Source organism: Ambystoma mexicanum, chromosome 10 (assembly GCF_040938575.1).
Source record: "Ambystoma mexicanum isolate Mex_15411 chromosome 10, UKY_AmexF1_1, whole genome shotgun sequence".
In the NCBI taxonomy this organism is placed as follows: domain Eukaryota; kingdom Metazoa; phylum Chordata; class Amphibia; order Caudata; family Ambystomatidae; genus Ambystoma; species Ambystoma mexicanum.
Genome location: NC_090932.1, coordinates 269,178,157 through 269,199,662, shown reverse-complemented (window position 1 = coordinate 269,199,662; position 21,506 = coordinate 269,178,157). Strand labels below are relative to the sequence as shown.

The 21,506-nt window shown below is 47.3% G+C and overlaps 1 protein-coding gene across 2 annotated transcripts in view; it reads left to right on the top strand.

The window, feature by feature from the left end:
• WDR33 (WD repeat domain 33) overlaps positions 1–21,506 on the top strand; it is a 935,332-nt gene that overhangs the window by 736,769 nt on the left and 177,057 nt on the right. The gene's annotated exons all lie outside the window — the stretch shown is intronic.

The following is a 21,506-nucleotide window of genomic DNA, read 5'->3' as shown; positions in this document are numbered from 1 at the left end:
GGGAGAAGTCAAACTCCACAGCCCTTTGTCTTCCATCTTGCTTGAAAGGGGACAAATCCCAGTGGGGGGCTGGCTGTCCTGATAGAACAACCAGTCCGCCCCTTCTTGTAAAATGCGTGGAGAATGCAGAGGTTGTGCTGTAGTACCCGTTAAATACTGGGAAACTAGAAGCTGAAGAGTCGTCGACCACTGTAACCGAAACTGAAGTGGATGAAGGAAAAACGGCTGAATCGATTTCCAGCAACCAGAGAGCCTGCTTTGTAACTGGATACTGCTGTAGTCCTTCCTTCCAATCGACCTGGGCACTCTGAAGATGACGACCCAGAGCCTAGTGAGACCCACTAGACTCAGGAAGACCTGCATTTTGAGCCATCCCATGCGTTGCTGCAATACCCTGGGACCTCGAGCCACTGTGTAGTGCACGGTGTTACGAATCTCTCTGAAACTTCGTGGGCATCCTGGTGGATCTCCAGAGACACAAATTGAGTCTGAAAAGTCCCCACAGAGTGTTGGACCTTTGTAACGATGAGAATTCAAATGCGATTTTCTCTCTTCTATGCTCCTTGAAAAGGCACCAAATCTGCAGAACTGCATTCAGCTGCTATCTTGTTTATAAATATCGACAAATGATTTTTAGTACTTATAAATCTTTTTAATCTCATAAATCACAGTTTAATATAAAATATTTTCAATCAATAAAACAAGCATTACATTCTCAGTAAGGTTCATTCAACAATCATCCCTACTTTCCATTTATTCACATTCTTCCTCATCCACGCAATGACATCAATATAAATAACCTAATACATTCGGTCACAATCTACAATTTTCAATGTGGGCAATTTTGAATTCCCTCAGTTCAGTCTTTGGTAGTTTTATCTGCTTGTAATTATTCCAGCAGTGGGTCGACACGTGTTTCGGTTTTCATCTTTGGACCTAAATCAGTCCCCCATGTACATCAACCTTCTTCAGGACATAGACGGGAATCTCATTATGTCCTGTTGCACATTGTAGGATGAACCACACCTCCTCCATCGAGAGATAGCAGTGTGGGAACGGAATTAGTGGCTTAATCCTGTCTGCACTTGTATATGTTTCCCCAATCAATAAGGACAAACTTCTGAAACAACTGATAGTCTCGTTTGAACCTTCTGTATAGCCAAATAATCATAGTCGAGGGTTCAATTCCCACTATGAGCTCCATTCATACAGCCCAGATCAATCCACGTGATTCTGTGTGTGGAACAATGGTTCGCTTTAACAATTGATGTCATGCAACTTCATTACCAGAAATCCTTAAATAGTTTCTTCTGTCCGCACGATAATCATCCAATAGTGGGATATATACGGTATTTGCCTCTGCCTTCTTACAAAACGAGATTTGCTAGTTTTGTTTGTGTCAATTTCACGGTTTCCATATTGCGAAACTTACTCTTGTTTCGTGTCTGCTGCCGAAAATGACTGCCGGTTTCTGCAGCGCTAGCGATGGGACAGGACACCCGGTTTGCACGTAAGGTTTTACCATTTGCAGCACAGTCCATCTACAAAGGACTCCTTTCCGGAGCTTCTATAGTTGATTCGGAAAAGCAGTTACAGCACAGCAGCAGGACTTCAACGGGCAGTTCATTGGTCCAGGAGGATGCAGCAGGCTTCTCTTCACGATTCCTTTGTCAGATGTTTCGTCCAGTGGTCGACTCTTCAGTGCAAGAAGCCTTGCCTTTTATGACGGTTTCTCTCATTCATGCACAGCCTAGCTGTCATTCACTGTTGGAGAGAATTATCAGAAATGTGCGAATTCCCTTCTACCTTGGAGACCCTGTGTTCTTTTGCTGGACTTTCAGACTTTTGATTTTTATCCTGGAGAGAGTGAGACCATTTTAGGCAAAGTTTGTATGCAGTACCCTTCGGGACCACTTCACACAACTAGGACTACCGGTGTAAGCAAAACCAACCTTTTATACAAGTCTGTACCACACAGTTTTTGGTAGCGAGCTGAGCAGCCAGGCTGATCTCAAGAGGGAATGTGAGCTTGTAATGAGGTTACACAGAGGTCTACAGTTACAAGTATTCAAATAAACGCTTGCACTCAAGGTTTCTTGGTAAAACACTTATTAATTTATTACATAGAAAACAGTCACTAAAAGGAGGCAATCAATATCGCACAAATATACTACAGTAATTTACACTATCAGGTTCTGAGGCATATAAACTACTTTGAAGTAGGAGCAAAATGGCTTTCAGAGTGGTTATAGGTCAAAGTTTGGCTCAAAAGGGTAGAATGACAAAAGGATCGTTTACATTTTTTTTTTAAAACTTTGACCAGACACCATTCAGAGTATTTGAAGTACGAGCAAAAAGGCATATGTTAATAAAACTAATAATAGTTACTCTTAAACAGTGCAAATAGTTTGAGTTCACCATAAGAGTTGATTCAATGCAATAGGTAGGCCAATGTCAATGGACTAGTGTCTTGTATATGTAAAAACGGTTCTGCTATTTAAACGGAAAAGTCTTTACCACGGTTCTTGGAAGTAGTTCACGGAAGAAAGGTTCATATGTCGGGTCACAGGCTGACTAGACCTGCAAGTTGCCAAAGTTCCACGAACTACCCCGGTGAGATGTAAGTTCTCTCGGTCTGGTTTTCACAGTACCTTAGATTGAAGAAAACGATGCAGCTGCCTGACTTCTGTTTCTGGCAGTTCCTGCAGATCTCGCCGTTCCTGAGCCTCAGTCGTGGGGACAAGAGGGAGGATGTTGGGGGACTCCTGCATTGCACAGGGGCTGGGCACAAAGCTGGCAAACAGGCATTTCTTTGATTCCTGTAGCTGTCCTCGAGCACACAAGCTGGTGTCGTCCTTCCTGGTTATTCGGTTTCCTGCAGCACTCTGAGGAAAATACAACCAGCTCCAAGAATGGTGTCCAGGTGGCTTACGAGTTGATTGGTCCTACCATCTCAAAGGAAGAAGTTGTCCTTGAAGGGCTTCTCTGTTGACATGAACTTGGCGATTCGGACTTGCAGCAGGGCTACACCGGGAAAACCAACAGTCCAGGAGTTGCAGCAACCGTCCTCTTCCAGCTCGTCTTTGGTTCTTTCGTTCCAGTGGTCGACTCTGCCTTCCAAGTCAAAAGACTTGTCTTTTAAACCGTTTTCTCCCATTAATCCCAGCCTGGCTGCCACTCACCTAGCAGGGTGGCTGTTCTTGCCGGACAGCCAGCCAGCCAATCACGCCAGAATGAATTTGGGTCTCCTCTTGGACTAAGCACAGGGAGTTTCGGGCACCTCCCTCACTTCCTGCCCACCCTAGACACCCGGGCGCCAGAGGCGGTCTTCAGTCCTGAAGCCCGCCAAAGGCATAGAAACAAAGGGAGAAAACCTAGTTTGGCATGCAGAGACAAACTCTAGAAGGACCTTTCTAAAAAGAAATGGCGAAAAAAGAAGGCGGGGACCTGTTCAAACAAAGCGGGCTCAGGGACCATCTTGAAAAACATGGCTCCCGCAGTTTTTAGCTGCCTGTGTTTGTGGTCTGGAAAAATCATGGTAGTTTGTTGTAAAACCACCGGGACCAGCCATTTCCATGGGAAAGGGTAGCATTTGACTGCTACATGAGTTTCTAGACATGGTGGGGATACTAGGTAACCCCTACAGCACTCTATTGTAAGATAGCGTGTGCTGGGTCTAGGAATTTAAAAAGACTAAAGTCAATTTAACTTTACATTCTGTGGGAAACAGTAGTTGATCCCAGAGAAGGTGTTTAAACCTTGGGAGAGCCTAAAAGGCTTCCCTGTGTCACTGCACTGAGGGTGCTGTGTGACACATGAAAAGATGCGTATGGAGTTGTCCAAAACTCCATAATCCAACAAAAAAAGAGTAAAACGCACATCAAAATAATTGAGAGAGTGGGGGACAAACGGCTCTCTCTCTCTGTCTCTCTCCAGGTAAAAAAAGTCAACATCCAGCAAAGTTGCTGGGGGTCTCTAAGGTGAAGGGAATTGGCAGATTTATGAGAATTCTCCCTAACACTTGTACCCCCCAGACTAAGGGACAGGAGGATTTAATCCACCCCTGGATGAATCTCCTTACTCCAGTCGGTCATACATTCTGAAGACATCAGCATTTTGGTGATTACACCCTGGCCTGTGTTCAATGGTAAAATCAAACCCCTGTAGGCTGTTAGACCATCATAACAATGTAGGGTTTCTGCTTTCATCTACATTAACTATCTCAAGGGGATTGTGGTCTGTCTGAATCACAAAAGTAGATCCATAAAAGTATGGTCTAGACTTCTTCAGAGACCACACAATGGCAAAACACTAACGTTCCATGGTTGCCCACCTTGTCTCGGGTTCCTTCAGCTTCATGCTGATGAAGCAGATTGGGTGTTCTCTACCTTTCTCATCCAGCTGACCTAGAACTGCACCTATACCTGTATTGGAAGCATCTGTTTGCACAATGAAGGTTTGGCTGTAGTCAGGAGCTCTTAAGACTGGAGCTTGACAAAGGTCTTTCTTAAGTCCTTCAAATGTCTTGGTGTACTCCTCATTCCACCTGACCACCTTGGGGAATTTGGGTGAAGAGACCACATTCAAGGGAGAAGCTATGGACCCATAGTTCTCTATGAAGTTCCCATAATAACCAGTGAGACATAAGAAGGCTTTCACTTGGGTTTGAGTAGTAGGGGTGGCCCATTCTTGTACAGCTTGTACTTTACTAGGCAATGGCCTTATTTCACCTCCTCCTCATGTCCAAGGTAGACCACTTTGCTCTGACCAATTTGAAATTCACTCGCCTTTATGGTCAGATGGGCCTGCTCAAGAGCCTGCAAAACATATCTTAAGTGGTCAATGTGTTCTTTCCAAGTAGGGCTGAACACTGCAATGTCATCCAAGTATGCCTTGCAGAAGTCCTCCATCACATTCAGAACTTTATTAAACATCCTTTGGAATGTAGCAGGTGCATTCTTTAATCCAAAAGGCATTACCTTAAACTGGTAGATGCCTGCTGGGGTTGAAAATGTAGTTTTCTCCTTGGCATGGTCTGTCAGGGCTATTTGCCAATAGCCTGATGGTAGGTCAAATGTACTGAGGTACTTGGCTGAACCAAGTTTGTTCACCAGCTCATCTGTCCTAGGTAAAGGATGGGCATCTGTCTAAGTGACTGCATTCAGAGCTCTATAGTCCACACAGAATTTCAACTCCTTGGGTCCTGCATTTGGCACTAGTACAACTGGACTAGACCATGGACTTGTAGATGGCTCTATTAACCCGAGATCAAGCAGCTTGTTGACCCCTTCCTTTATGTGGGTTCTAACATGATCTGACATCCTGTAACCTCTGCTTTTCAGGTAAACAGTCACCAGTGAGAAATTCATGCTGGCCCCAAGGGGTCAAGCATGGTGATAGTGAAAACATGGAGGCAAACTGATTTAACAAACTTGCACTCCTCCCGTTCCCGTGTCAGATTAGAAGAGATATTAACTCCTATCTTCTCATCTAAAGGTTGTCTCCGGAGGAGATCAGGTAGAGGTTCACTCTCCTCCTCCTGAGCTGAAGCTGGAAGCAAAGCTCCCACTACTGGTCTTTAGACATAGGCTTTTAGACGGTTGGTGTGAAAGACCCTGGGGGCCTCCTTAGGAGTGCCCAAGTTCACCAGATGATTGACACCTCCAAGTTTTTCCACAACCTTGAAGGGTCCAATCCATTTGTCCTGCAAGGCCCTCTGCCTTGTAGGTACCAAAACTAGAACTTCCTGGTCTTGAGGAAACTCAACCATGTTGGCCTTCTGGTCATGCCAATGCTTCACCAGAGCCTGACCTGCTTTCAAGTTATCAGATGCTTTCCGATGGTTCTTTCATCGTGTCATTCTCCTCTGGAGACCAAGCACATAGTCGGTGACTCTCACTGGCTTGGGGGAAGGCGAGCTCTCCAACCCCTCCTTAATTAAGGCCAATGGACCTTTAACTGGATGACAATAGAGAAGCTCAAAGGGACTAAATCAAACTCCCTCCTGCGGGACTTCCCTATAAGCAAATAGAATGCATGGCAGTAGAAGGTCCCACTTTCTTCTAGGGGGTTCCTCTACCAACCCATACATGTGGGGATGGTAGGCAGTTGAGAACTTGTAAGTCACTCCACAGTTCTTCCACATGGCCTGCATGTAGTGGGACATAAATTGTGATCCCCTGTCAGAGATGACTTCCTTAGGAAAACCTACCCTGGTAAAAATACCAAGTAGGGCCTTAGCAACACCCTGAGCTGTAACAGTCCTCGATACCTAGTAGCATGGTCTGCTACAACCAATATAAATCCATTGCCTTAAGAGGTTGTGGGGGGGGTGGGGTCTAAGGGACCAACAATGTCGATTCCTACCCTCTCAAAAGGGACTCCCACTACTGGGAGAGGCACCAAAAGTGCCACATTCTTGGCTCCACTCTTGCCAGATGTCTGACAAGTGCGACCGTTCCTACAGAATTTATCTACATCAGATCCCAACTTAGGCCAGTAGAGAAATGGAGAAAGCCTGTCCTTGGTCTTCTTGAAACTCAAGTGACCAGCCAAAGAAATCTCATGGACTAACTGTAGGAACTGTTGTCTGATCTCTAAAAGCACTACACGTCTTCTGTAGTCCCTGGGATAGGCTCAGTTGGTTCATTGTAGAAGAGGTCATCTTCCCAGTACAACCTACAACCTGTGCTTCCTTGGCTCTTGCCCGTACAGCTGGGAAGCTGCCTGTTGGCGAAGTCCTTCAAGAGTAGGGCACTCTCTTTGACCTCTGCCCTACAGGGGTCACCTACCAGTAAAGACTGCAGCTCAGGATGGTCTTTAGGATCCATATCTCCAACAGGGGGAAGGTCTTCTTCCAGCTCTGAATCTTCAGCAGCTGATTCAACCTTTCCTGGTTGTTCCTCACACTCAGCCTCAGCTGGTGGAGCAGTCATAGGTGTGACTTTGGACAGTCCTCTCGGAGATGTGCTCGCTGGAAACACAGTAGTGCTCTCTTGCTTTTTCTTTGAGTCTTTGATTTTCCCATTTGTCTCTTTCTTCCTAGAAATAGCACTTAGTAGTTCCTGTGGGCTGGGTGTTATACATTCTTCTGTAACATCCTCTGGAGAGTCAGTTAAGGTACTCTCTCAGTTAAGGTACTCTCCCTGGCCTTCCTTGTTTGTTCATATTTCCTTTTGCTGTGAGACCTGGGGGTTGCCTGATAAAACTCCAAGAGTTTTTAAGTCCTTCCCCAACATGACTCTCACAGGCACCTCACTCTGCACATTAACAGGTAATTTGACAGTTATGTTGTTGCACTGGATGAGAGCTGGTAATCTTGGAAGTATTTGAACATGGCCTCCCACAAGCTTAGTGAGGCATTTGGGTGCCTTAGCTACATCCTTAGGTTTAAAAAAAGATTCATCCACCACTGTAATGCTGGCTCCAGTGTCTCTAATGGCAGGGGTCTCCTGACCATTTACAAGAACACTCTTTATAATATTCTTTTGTGTTATCTGGAATTGAATTATAGACATATAAATTCTGCTGTTCCCACCACAGACACAGGGACACTAAAACACTGGCAGAGCCTCCAATGGGGTCTTCAGCCAGCAGTTGAAAGCTTCCACTTGCCATTTATACGTCTCCCTTGGGGAAAAGACCAAGGAGGCAGTGTGGACCCCTGAACGTTTACCCTTGCATCTGGGATCCCCTTTCACATGGTCAGTAGACCCAGAAGCAAAACATTTTCCAAATGTTTTGACAAATGGGGGTTTCTGCTGACCTCCCTCTGGTTTGGCACCAGAGGTTTCACTATCCTGATTTGGTTTCCCTTGTGGCATACCCTTTTTCTGTTTCGGGTCCTCTTTTGGTTTGGAGGTATTAGAATTCTCTTTGCCATCTTTCTTTTGCTGCTTCCCATCATCCTTCTGAGTAGCCCCAGAATCCTTGAGTAGCCCTGTTGGTAATACACAAGTCGGCAGCCTTTGCTAACTTCGTTGGATCAATTTCCAGAGTCAGCCAAGTGCAGTCTCTGTTCAGGAGAGCAGACATCAAAAATAGATTTCTTATCCCTTCAAAAGTTTTACCTCTGTAACCCTTTACCCAACCATCTAAGTTCTTCAAACATTCACACACCCAGGTAGCCCAAAGGGCACCATCATGCTTTTTGAGAGCTCTAACCGCTTAAGCTACTGTGAAGGAGTTTTCCGAAATCCAGCTATCAAAGCTAGCTTCACATTTTCATACTCCAATCTTCAAGTTCCCCCACCTCCATTACAGCATCAGTTGCAACCTGGAGGAGCCTAGATAAAAGCCAAGGAATCCACTGATTCCCTGTGAAACCCTGAATCCCATAGTTATAGTCAAAGGCAGCCAACCAATCCAAAATATCAAGTTTCACCTCATACATACTCATAGCTTCCTTAGGCATACAAGGTCTCCTAGGACTGGAAGACCTAGAAGACTCTGGGAGAGAACCATTTTCAAGAGACAATTTCTTCATTTCAAGAGCATGGTGCCTTTCCATTTCTCTTGAGTTTGATTTCCTGATGTTTACTTTCATTTTGAATTTGGATCCTTTTGAACTCTAACTCAAGTCTCATACTTTCACGCGAGACAAATTCTGCACTCAGTACTGGACCTGGTAGCGTCCCTGTGGCTAAAGGTTGAGGCCCAAGAGCAGGTAGAGGGGCAGTGGCACTCACATCCTGAGACTCCTCTGGCTCCTCAATAACATTACAGTTAGACTCTACATCATCATTTTGCTCATCAATATTATCCATATTTTCTGAGACATTAGGGGTTACAACCCAATTTCTCAGTCTTTGATGTTCCGACAATCTTTCAACCAATTAATTTTTCTTTGCTTTAACAGGGAGGTTCCTATCTTTACACTTTTCTTTCAGTTGATCTACTGTTAAAATGATTAAGGCCTCCTGCTTGTAGTTATCCATATTAGGTATGATAACGTTGCTTTTCTAGTGGTGCTTAGCCTTGTGAAGGTTACTATCTGAACAAAAGTAAAGCAGAACTCTAAATGTAACAACTATACAATTTATCCTCACAGCTTGCCACCCGTGTTAGGCAGAGTTTGCATGCAGTACCCTCTGGGGCAACTACACGCAACTATGACTACAGGTGTAAGCAAAACCAACCTTTGGTATGTCTGTACCACACAGTTTTTGGTAGCGAGCTGAGCAGCCAGGCTTATCTAAAGAGGGAATGTGAGCTTGTAAGGGTGTTACACAAAGGTCTACAATGACAAGTATTCAGATACACTTGGACTCAAGGTTTCTTGGTAAAACACACTTCTTAATTTACTACACAATTATTTGTAAAACATATCACACAAGTTATACTACAATACTGAATACTAAGCAGTTGAGCTCCCGTGAAGTAGGAGCAAAGTAGCATTAAAGTAGGAGCAAAAAGGCATAAGTTAATAAAACGAATATTACAAATACTCTAAAACAGTGCAAATACGTTGTGTTCACCACAGGAGTTGATTCAATGTAATAGGTAGGCCAAAGTCAATGGACTAATGTCTTTTATAATAAAAAACGGTTCTGGTATTTAAAACGGAAAAGTCTTTGCCACAGTTCTTAGAAGTAGTTCACGGAAGAAAGGTTTGTATGTCGGGTCACAAGCTGACTAGGCCTGCAAGTTGCCAAACTTGTACGCACTGTAGCAGTGGGAGGTAAGTTCTCTCGGTCAGGTTTTCACAGTATCTTTTTATATTGAAGAAAAAGATGCACTGAAGACTTCTGTTCCTGGCAGTTCCTGCAGATATCGCTGTTCCTGAGCCTCAGTCGTGGCGACAAGAGGGAAGACGTCGGGGGACTCCTGCACTGCACAGGGACTGGTCATAAAGCTGGCAAATCGGCAATTCTTCGGTTACTGTTCCTTCAAGCACACAAGCTGGTGTCCTTCCCATTGGTTAATCCTAACCAGCTCCGAGAATGGTATCCAGGTCGGACCTTCAGCAGGGCTCCACCGGGCAAATCAATGGTCCAGTAGTTGCAGTAGCCGTCCTCTTCCAGCTAGACTTCAGTTCTTTCGTTCCAGTGGTCGACTCTGCCTTTCAGTCCAAGAGACTGGCCTTTTAAACAGTTCTCCCATTCATTCTAGCCTAGCTGCCATTCACCCAGCAGGGTGGCTGTCCTTGCTGGACAGTCAGCCAGCCAATCATGCCAGAGTGCATTCGGGTCTCCTAGGAGACTAAGCACCGGGAGTTTCCGGCACCTCCCTCACTTCGTGCCCACCCTAGACACTCAAGCGCCAGAGGCGGTCTTCCGTCCTGAAGCCCACCCAAGACATAGGAACAAAGGGACCAAACCTGGTTTGGCATGCAGAGACAAACTCTAGAAGGACCTTTTCCAAAAGAAACGGCGAAAAAAGACAGGGACCTGTTTAAACAAAGGGGCTTAAGGCGCCATCTTGAAAAACATGGCTCCCTCGATTTTTAGCTACCAGTGTTCGCAATTGGGAAAAATCATGGTAGTTCATTGTAAAACCACCTCCACTAACTGTTTTGATATGAAAGGGTAGCATTTGACTGCTACATGAGTTTCTAGACACGGGGGATACTAGGTAACCCCTCCAGCACTTGATAGGAAGATAATGTGTGCTGGGTGTAGAAATTCCAAAAGACTAGTAAAGTCAATTTAACATTACATTCTCTGGGAAACAGTAGTTTATCCCAGAGAAGATATTTAAACCTTGGGACCGCTAAAAAAAGCTTCCCTGTGTTACTGCACTGCACACATGAAAAGATGCCTATGGAGTTATCTAAAACTAAATTATCAAAGAACACAGGAGTAAAACACGCATCAAAATATATGAGTGGAAAAAAAGGCTCTCACTTTTTCCAGGTAAAAAATTCAAGTCCTCAAATCCAGCAAAGTTGCTTGGGGTCTCTAAGGTGGAGGGAATTGGCACAGTTATGAGAATTCTCCTTAACTGCAGTAGTAACCCAACCTTTGGTATAAGTCAGTAGTACACGGGTTGGTAGTGTGGAGGAGTAGCCAAGTTTATCTCAAGAGGAGTCGATGTGAGCTGTAGGGGAGTTGCACAGAGGTTCACAATTACAAGTATTCAAGCAAACACACAGGGTTTCTTGATAAATAATTGTTAATTTACCAGTCAGTTAATGTAAGCTTTCTTTAGAAGGGAGAACTGTAAAACACCACACACACATACTTCAATATTACCCAATCTCTTAGTTCAGAATCAGTAGATACCCGTTTGGGATGGCATACAGCAGAGACCTACACCCACAGGTGACTTCAATTCCTAGTGTGCTGTTGACATTAATGTATTACTGTTGGCATTCATAATTAGTTAAGAGCAAGTAAAAAGGAAAAGATTATTAGAGCAAACAAGTTACCACAAATATTTTTTAAGCATTCAGATACTTTCAGATCCCCCAACAAGAGTCATTCAGTTAAAACAAGCTAAGCCAAAGCCAATAGGCACAAGTCTAGATAGGCTGAAGCACTTCATTGGAGTTAAGTAGAAAAGTCTTTGCACCATGTTTCAGAAGTTTTTGAAGAACAAGATGTAGGGACACAGCTGTTAGACTTAAGAATAGTAGAAGATGCAAGCAACTCGCAGCAAGAGGTAAGTTCTCTTAGACTTCGTACAGTACCTTTTAAAGTGAAGAAAAGATGCAGCAGATGACTCCTGTTCCTGTGCAGCTCTGGAGATCTCCTTGTTCCTGGGCCTCAGTCGTGGGGACAAGCGGGGAGGACGTAAGGGGACTCCTGCACTGGGTTGGTCAAAACTCACAACCGGCAAACATCTTTCTGTGGCTGTTCAGTGTTTCAGCTCATCGCGTCTACTGCAACTAGCAACACTGCGGTTCCTGGCTGTCGAGATAGACTTTACTTGCTTCTGAGGTCCCGTACTCTGTTCCTCTCCCTGGCTCTACGGTTTCCAGCAGCAACACTGTGTACTTTGGATTGGAGTTGATTGGTCCCCCCCAACTCTAGGGGAGAAGTCTTCTCTGTCGATACGAACTTGGCGTTGCGGCACTGCAGCATGGCTTCACCGGGCAAACCAACGGTCCAGGAGTTGCAGCAGGCATCTTCTTCAAGTTCTTCTTTGGTTCCCTCGTCCAGTCGTTGACTCTGCCTTCCAAGCCAAAAGACTCGCCTTTTATACAGTATTCTCCCTTTTCATTCCAGCCTACCTGTCACTCACCCAGCAGGGTGGCTGTCCTTGCCGGACAGTCAGCCAGCCAATCATCGGAGTGCATTTGGGTCTCCTAGGAGACTAAACACGGGGAGTTTCGGTCACCTCCCTCACTTCCTGCCTACCCCAGACACCGTGGAGCGAGGGGCGGGCTTCACTCGTGAATCCTGCCAAAAGGCCAAATGAACAAAGGGACCAAACCTGGTTTGGTGCGCAGAGTAAATCTCAAGAAGGACCTTTCCACAAAGAAATGGAGAAAAAAGACAGGGCCATTTTGACAAAAATGGCACCCTTGTGTGCTTTACTGCAGCTGCGAACGCAGCCCTTGGTAAAAGCACACCATGGTAGTAAAAACGAAACCACTGCCACCAGCCATTCAGTGAGGAAAGGGCAACACAAACATTTTACATGAGAAGCTAGACATAGGGGATACTAGGTAACCCCTCCAGCACCCTATTGTAAGATAGTGTGTGCTGGGTCTAGAAAGTTACAAATGTAAGTAAAGTCAATTTCACTTTACTGCTCTGGGAAACAGTAGTTTATCCCAGAGAAGATATTTAAACCTTGGGAAATCTAGGACTTCCCTGTGTCACTGCACTAAAGGTGCTGTGTGACACAATGTAAAAGATGATACCTATGGAGTTTGTCAGACTTCACAACCAAAAGAAACAGTGTACAAAAATCACATTAAAATACATGAGAGAGTGGGGAAAAGGGTCTCACTCTCTCCAGGTAAAAAAAAAAAATGAAGTCCTCGAAATCCAGCAAAGTTGCTGGGGGGGGGGGGGTCTCTAAGGTAGAGGGAATTGGCACATTTCTGAGAATTCTCCCTAGCATTCCTGAATCTCCCTGTGCTTGGTTTCATGGGTACAGGAATGCACCCAAAGGTGATTGGCTGGCTGTCCTTGGAAGACAGCCACCCTGCTGTCTGATTGATAGCTAGGGTGCGTGCAAATGAAGGTTAGAAACCTGCATGAAAGGCGAGGCTTTAAAAGGCATAAAGGCAGAGGCAACCACTGAACGAAGGAATCCGAACAAGAGCTTGGAAGAGACGCCTGCTGCAACTCCTAGACCATTGGTTTGCCCAGTGAAGCCCTGCTGCAGTGCTGAAGCTCCAAATTCGACCTCGACTAGAGAAGCCCTGCAAGGATGACTTCTCCCCTTGGGTTGGTGGGACCATTCAACCCCAAAGCGAACTATTCTGGACATCCTGTCGGAGATGGCTGTACTTCCATTGCTACTGCAGGAACCGATTGCCAGAGGAACACCTGGATCGAGTGCATCGTTTTTAAGTCTTACCCCAGCTTCGGGAAGAAGCATGACTGACTGAGCCTGAGCCACCTCAACAGAGTGCTGGACCCCAGATGTGAGGAAAGCCTATAAGGTATCCGAGAACCGCAGTGGTGCTATTCGCGAGAAGCTGAAACCGCAAAGTGCTGATGATCTGAAGTTTGCCAATTGCTGCCGCCAACCTTCAAACGATAGTGCAGGAGTCCCCAGACTTCCTCCCTCTTGTCCCCACGACTGAGGCCCAGGAACAACTGGATCTGCCATACAACTGCAAAAGAAGCCAGCTGAACAATTTCTTCAGACCTAAGGTACTGTAAACTTAAGGGGCACTTACCTCTTGCTGTGTAGTTTGCCTGTCCTCAGTTGAGGCTTGCATTTACTGGCTTTTGTAGAGTTGCTTGCAGCTCTACCTTTCACAAGCCTCCCAGTGTGTGGCCCAACAGTGATTTCATTTTGCTACGAAGACTTCTAAAACATTGTACAAGACTTTTTTTATTTACCTTCAAGAAGTGCTTCAGCTCTGCCTAGACGTTGTTCAATTGACATTGGCTGTCCTGGCTCCCTGAAAGACTCTTCTATCCTCTGACTTTGTGCTTTAACTATCCCTCAACAAAAGTCACATTCTAGAACTTGTGTAGCTGGGAAAGTGTTAATTTACTTTGCATTGGGGGGGTTCAAAATTACTTGGCTGCTTAAGAAAATTTAACCCTTGTTTTATTCCCTAACCTTTTCCTTTTTGACACCAAACTCAGTATTGCTCTAAATGTACCAGTTGTATGTAAATGTCCAGAGTGTCCTAAGTCACATCAGGGTGTAGGAAGTGTCTGTGTGCCATTCCAAATGGGTATCTGATGTATTGAAACTGCAAGTTTATTTTTGTTACATAATTTGCTCCCTTCTACAGAAGGCTTATTCAACTGACTGTTAAATTAATAAATAGTTTAATGAAGATACCTTGAGTTTAAGAGTGTATTTGGATACTTGTTACTGTAGATCTGTTACAACCCTACAGCTCACATTGACCCCTCTTGAGATAAGCGTGACTGCTCAGTCACTCTGCCAACTTGTGTTGTAAATGCTTATACCAAAGGTTGAGTTCAATATTGCCAAGAGGACAAGGCTAGTGCAGTCTCCCACATGGTACTGTATACAAGCTTGCTTAACACGTCGGAAGGGATGACTTCTTCCCTTGGTTTATTTAGACCAACTAACCCCGAGACGAACTGCACTGGCCCATCTTCCCCAACTGGCTGTACTTCATTGCTGCTGCAGGTACCGAGTGCCAGGGATTGAGAAATCCGTAGTCGCTGCAAACGTCTCAAATCTGCCATAAGCTCCAGGATTCCCCCAAGGACCCTCAAGCAGCAGGATGACCAGAGCTCGGGTCCCCTCACCAGAGTGCAGAACTCAAGGAGTGAAGGAAGCCCAACTGGTATCCTAGCTCCGTGGAGGTGCTGTTTACCGCATGCTGAAACCGTGAAGTGCTGCTAATCCGAAAAGAGCCCGCAGCTGCCGACGACCTCCAAATTGCTGCCGCAGGAGTCCTCCAGACGTCCTCCCTCTTGTCTCCACGACTGAGGCTTGTTATGCAAGAATTGATGTATTAACTGTCATGATCACTGCTTCCAAGGAGCCAGGACCAGCCCAACGTCCTTGTAAGCAGGCCCCTAACCCTAATCCTAAGCACCAGCCGGTCCCCACTGGGACCTTTTGGACCTTGTCCTGGCGCCGGTGGCACCAGGCTCATCAAAACCATTGGTCCCGGCACTGGAAGAGCCGGCTCATAATAGGTGTGAAGATGCTTGGGTGGACTTACCTGCAGCAGACCATGCTGCTTACTTACCAGCCACTTAGAAGCCATCTGAGAACAGGAACTACTTTCTTACCTGGGTGGGGCAGCTCCACTCCCTGGATACAGCACTGGAACTCTTCTGGAAACGAACTATTTTCTTACCTAGGCGGGCCGTGGAAGAAGACGCCTCATCACTCCAAGGCTATTTAAACCACACCCGATAGATGAAGCGTGCTTCGCGTTATTCTGCATCTGCAGCAGAACGCTCACCGAGACTGCTCCGGCCCTTCTTCCGATCCTGGACCTGCAAGAATCCTACTTACCATTTCGGTATCCAGACATCATCAGCACCTGCAAAGAACAGAAACAGGTTAGCAAGGCGAACTTTACACGCAGTGCTTACTTACCTGATCCATCGGCTGCGGCCGTTTCTTCACGCCGCATCTCCACCTGCAAGAACAAAAGCATTGCCATACTTACCGGCACGCTGTGAATTCCGGATTTCTTCGTTCAGCATCGCTGCCTGTGAAGGCAAAGTATCTTTAACAATTTACTGGCATTCCGCGGACTCCGGCCCTGCAACCCAACATCTGAAAGGCAAAAGAAAAGACATTAAGCAGGTATTTACTTACGTCCATCACGCTCGTCGCAATAAAACGCCTGCGAATACTCCAGCGTCTTTAACACGAACTAAGCTGCAAGGAAAGACAGTTAGAGCGCTTGCCATACTTACGAACTTCCAGGCGCTTCAATTCATCTTTCATCTCAAGAGCCCTGCAATACATAAGGGAAAGGCATTATACAGAGTCTGCATATAAACGTGCCACGCATGTAAAGACTATAAAGACAAAAGGTGTCCAGAAACTCACCGCTCGTGCAGATAACGACGGTAACCATCCTCTGAATTCAAGAGGCCTGTGTTTCACCAGTGAAGGAACTGGCAACGGCACCCTGAACCAGACGCAGATGGAGAGCCCAGCATTCACCTATATAAGGTGAGCACGTTGACCTGGGGGCTCTACGAAAAAGCTGGGAAGAGAGAGAGGGACATTCAACAACCCAGACCATTAACCCCCATATTCTTTCACCTGCAGAAACCTCACTCTTCGAGTCCGACACACAGTGCGAAGAGGTTCAACCCCAGAAGCCAATAGAGTCCTGCACATCACTTTTCGAGTCAGACAGCTTCCTGCCAAGACCCGCGCCTCCGTGGGAATCAGGTGAGCGTTACATTAACCCAGTGGGAGGATACACACTTGTCCCCTTGGTATTAGGTAACCCACCTATTGGTATGTCTGTACTACACAAGTTGGTAGTGTGCCTGAGCAGCCAGGCGTATTGCAAGAGGGGTAAATGCGAGCTGTAGAGCTGTAGCAATGAAATCCACCAATACAAGTATCCAAATAATACTTAAACTCAAAGTTTATAGTTAAAATAATGATTTATTTGAAGGTCGGTTTTAAATAAGCATTCTTTAGAAAGGGCAATGTATGCAACAATCAAATACTTGAAATACTTTCACAGAATCAATACAAAGCTAGTAAATACTCGTAAGAGATGCTGCTTACACGCGTCCTACATCCTGAGGTGACTTCATTAACTAGGACAGTAATTGCATTTTTATATCACTAGTACTGTTAGGCAAGATTTAGTGCAGTACCCTTTGGGTGCACTACAACAACCTTGAACTCCTGGCACTAGGAACCCAACCTTTGGTATAAGTCTGTACTACACAGGTTGGTAGTGTGGCTGAGCAGCCAGGCTTATCTCAAGAGGGGTCAATGTGAGCAGTAGGGTGGTTACACAGAGATTCACAGTGACAAGTGTCCAGGTAAACACTTACACTCAAGCCTTCTTGATTCAATAATTATTCATTTATTTAAGTCCGTTTGAATAAGCCTTCTTCAGTAGGGGCAATATAATAGTAAGACACAAATACACTCCAAAATACACTTAGTGTCTCTGAAACAGCAAATACCCATTTGGGATTGCACACACACTTCACACACTCAGGTGACTTCAAGAGTTGGGACACTGTGGACATTAATCTATCACAGGTACATTTAGAGCAATACTGAGTTGGGTGCCAAAAGGGTTATTAGAATAAAACAAGAGATCACACAATTCTCCTGCATGGTGTCTGGCATGGATTCGCATGCTCATCATTTCCCTTCGTCAGGCTGGGAATCCTAGTTAAAGATAATCAGTTTTTTTCATTTCTGAACTGTCTGTCTCCTAACATCCAATCATTGGTCTCTGGGTCATACTGCCCCCCAGCCAATGACTGCCCCTCCTGTGGCAGCCATCTTCAGATTTTTACCGCACGTTCAAGTGTTGGGAGTTGTGCTTAGCTCTTGAGCTTTTACTGCGTTTTCTGCTTTTTCTAAGAGTTTCTCAATTTTTTTGGTCAATCGAGCCTTGCGCGCCATCGATCCACCTTCTGATTAACGGGGACCCGTTTTTTGGGTTCTTCACCCCCTCAAGGGCGAATTTGGTTGAGTTACTTCGTGGAGGATTCCAGAAACCTCTTCAAGGTCTACGCCGCGGACCGGACCACACCAGCATGTTAGGTGAGAAAGACTCGGTCCCCCTTTGCAAGAATTGCCCCATCTGCGGCTTATGGAATGTCTTTTCAGACGACGGACATTCACTGTGCCTTTACTGCATGCACTCAGACCCGACACACGTGGAGGATGACTGCGTCTTGTCAGGATATGGTGCCTCGCATGCTGAACGATAGGCGCAGGTGGCTCAAGCAGTGGCTGCAGGCCAAGGCCCCTGCTCTGGGTGAGTCCCGGCAGCATACCTCCCCTGCCCAGAAGAAAGGTGAGCAGTCTTCTAAGACCTTTGAGGGCTCCCCTCCCATGGGGGTCCAACAAAAGGGTAAGCTCCGCAAGTCCACTGTCACAGGGAGCACCGTTGCAACAGGCTCCTCGGCAGCCAGGGAGAGTACAGCGTCTCCGGCGTCTATCATGAGTCAACGTTCAGGATCTTTGAAGAGGAGGAAATTGGACCATCTGGGCAAACTCTTGGAGAAGACCCAGAAAGGCTCTCTGGAGAAGGCCAAGGGGGGCGGGGCTTAGACCCTCCCCCTAAGGCCACAGGCTCAACCAAGCTGTGAAGACCCAGGTACATCTGTCTAAGGCCGAGCCTTCCATTGGAGGAGTGGTGTCGTCCCTTGCGAAGGCCGCCATGGCGGATCTGCAGGGCACGAACCCGAAGGCCCATTGAAAAGACACCGGAGAAGATGCCTATCATTTCGCCAAAACCATCCCCCTTGGTAGCCCTCCAGGGCACGGATATCTACTCAGGCGAGGAGCTTACCAACCTCCAGACATCCCAGGATGAACGATGCATCGAGAACAGGCCCTTCGGCGAGGATCCCGACAAGGGCAATTATTAAGGTGACGACTAGCAGACTGACGAGCAGCAGGGCGTGGGGGGCCTAGAGGACCAACCTAGGCCAGTACCGCCTTCTCTGTCCCCCCAAACCACCTTGACATCCACCTGGAGATATCTCGGTGGACATGCTCACTGCCTTGCATACTCTATCCTCAGAGATCCGGATGAGGATGCATCTTGCGCTGATGGCCCCTCCCGTGGCGACGGTACCATTGGGGGGAACCACCAGTCAAGAAGAGAGTTCACCCTCCGCCGCCTTGTCACCCCTCTGGCGGCGTTTCAACCGGTAGCTTTGGTTCAAGATCATCCTGGACTTCCTGACAAGAGGGCGGAAGCTTTGGCGATTCAACAGGAAGGTGAGGTGGCATTGGACCACGCCATTACGGTGGCCACGGATATCGCAGACACAGGGTTCCACCAGATGGGCAATAGCGTTTGCCTTCGGCGGGGCTGGCTGAGTGCCACATCGTCACCAGGATGTTCAGTCGAGAGTGTTGGACATGCCCTTTGATGGGGACAATTTGTTCGGGAAGACTGTGGATGAGTCTTCAAGCCATCAAGGCGGAGACGGCTCGTGCCTTGGGCACGCATCAACGACGGCCGTCCTATTGGTCTTCCAGTGGGAAATCCCAAGGTTCTTCCAAAGTATTCAGTGGTGGAGCTTCGTCCTATCGTCAGCCCTCCCACTCTTTGGCCCAGGGGACCTACGGGGGCCGTGCCAAATCTGGAGGACGTCGCTATCGCCAAGGACCCCAAGGGGGCCCCTCAACATCAAAACAGGATTGAACTGGCTGTGGCGTCGGGGGGGCCCCCACCCGTGCACCCCTATGGGAGGCCGGCTGGACAACTTAGTCAGCATGTGGAAGACCATCTCCACCGACCGTTGAGTGCTGGACGCTCTCGCCAGCGGACACGCCCTGGAATTTTAACGAAAGTGTCCACGAATACCACCAGTGGCCCGGCAGCAAAACCATGTCCTTCAGCTGCTGTTGGAGGTCCGGGCATGCTAAGAAAGGGCGCGATAGAGCTCTTCCCAAGGAGGCTCCGAGGTGTACTCTCATTACTTCCTCGTCAAAAAGGACTGCGGATGAAGACCCAGCCTAGACCTAGTCGTCTGAACAAGTACATCAAGTCCCAAAAGTTCCAGATGGTGACTCTTCAACACGTTCTAGGACGACTAGAAGCGGGGGCTTTCCTATTGTCGCTGGACTTGGAGAATGCTTACTTTCACATCCCCATCCACACGGGACACCCAAGTTTCTTCGCTTTGTGGTTCAAGGGCAACATTACCAGTTCAGGGCCCTTCCCCTCGGATTGAAAACGGCGCCAAGGGTTTTTCACCAAGTGCCTGGCACCGGTGGCGGCACAGCTGCGTCTGCAAGGGATCCACATATACCCTTATCTGGATGACTGGCTCATCCGGCAAGCTCAAAGGACATCGCCGTCGACCACACGGTGAGGACCGTCCGGCTCCTGGCGGATCTGGGGTTCTCGGTGAAGTAAGCAAAGTCCTGCTTGACTACATCGCAAGACGCGCTGTTTCTGGGATCCCGACTCAACAGTGTCATGCCTGGCGTCTCTGGGGGAGAGCATAGTGGCCATCTTGGGCAAGGTAAAACGGCTGTTGGCCTTGATGATCGCAAGGGTGAGGTCCATCAAGTCTCTGCTCGGCATGATGTCGTTATGAATGTACCTCATTCGATTATGCAGGCTGCGGATGCGCCCATTACAAGAGTCCCTTGACGTCCGTTGGATATAAGTATCGGGAAACTTTGAGGACAAGATCACTCAACGAGAGTTTGTCGAGTGTTCCGAAGGTGGGAAGTTCGCGCACATCTGTCTGGAGGTATGCATTTCCAGACCCCACCTTATCAGGGGACTGTTACGACGGACGCCTCCCTGGAAGGATGTGGAGCTCACACCGGAAGTCTTAACGCTAGAGCACTGTGGCTGCCGGAGAAGGCGTTGCACTTCGTGTTGGAGCTGCAGGCAGTGTTTTGAGCCCTCAAGTCTTTCCTTCCATCCTCAAGGGCAAGGTGGTGCGGGTCTTCTCGGACAACACCACCACGATGTTCTACATCAGGAAGCAGGGGGACACCAGGTCCACGGCGCTCTGCAAAGAAGCGCAGGAACTATGGCACAATGGGCCGTCGCCCAGGGGATGTTCCTCATCCCATTTCACCTGGCAGGAGTGAAAAACACTGTTGCTGTGACTGTAAATGTAACTGTGATATGCAAGATTATGAGCCGGGATGCCTGCGGGCCTGGCACACTTTACAAATAAGTTAAATACAAATACTGACTCCCTCAGCAGGGAGCTGCGTTGTTGTCATGAATGGGAGCTTCATCGGGACCAAGTGGATCGCCTGTTACGCAGATGGGGCAATCCCCAGGTCGATAGATTTGCGACGGCGAGTGCCGGAGATTCATCAGCTGGTTTCTCCAGGTGGGGAGCATGGAGGGGACGCATTCTCATTTCCCTGGGACGGCCTGTTTCTGTATGCGTTCCCTCTGTTGCTGTTCTTCAATTAGTCAATCAACTCAGACAGTCCCAGTGCAGGATGATCCTCGTTGCACTAGCGTGGCTGAGACAGATATGGTACCTGGACCTTCTCGACATGTCAGCGGCCGCTCCAGTCAAGCTTCCGGTGGTCGCAGATCTTCTCGCCACGGAAGGAGGCGCAATTCTGCACCACGTCCCAGAATCGCTGAACCTGCAGGCCTGGCTCCTGCAGCGCTAGAGTTCGGGGGCAGCTGACTGCAAGGAAGTGCTTGCTTAAGGCCAGAGCCGCATCTACTCTTAAATGCTATGGACTTAAATGGAAGAGGTTCGCTGTCTGGTGCAGTG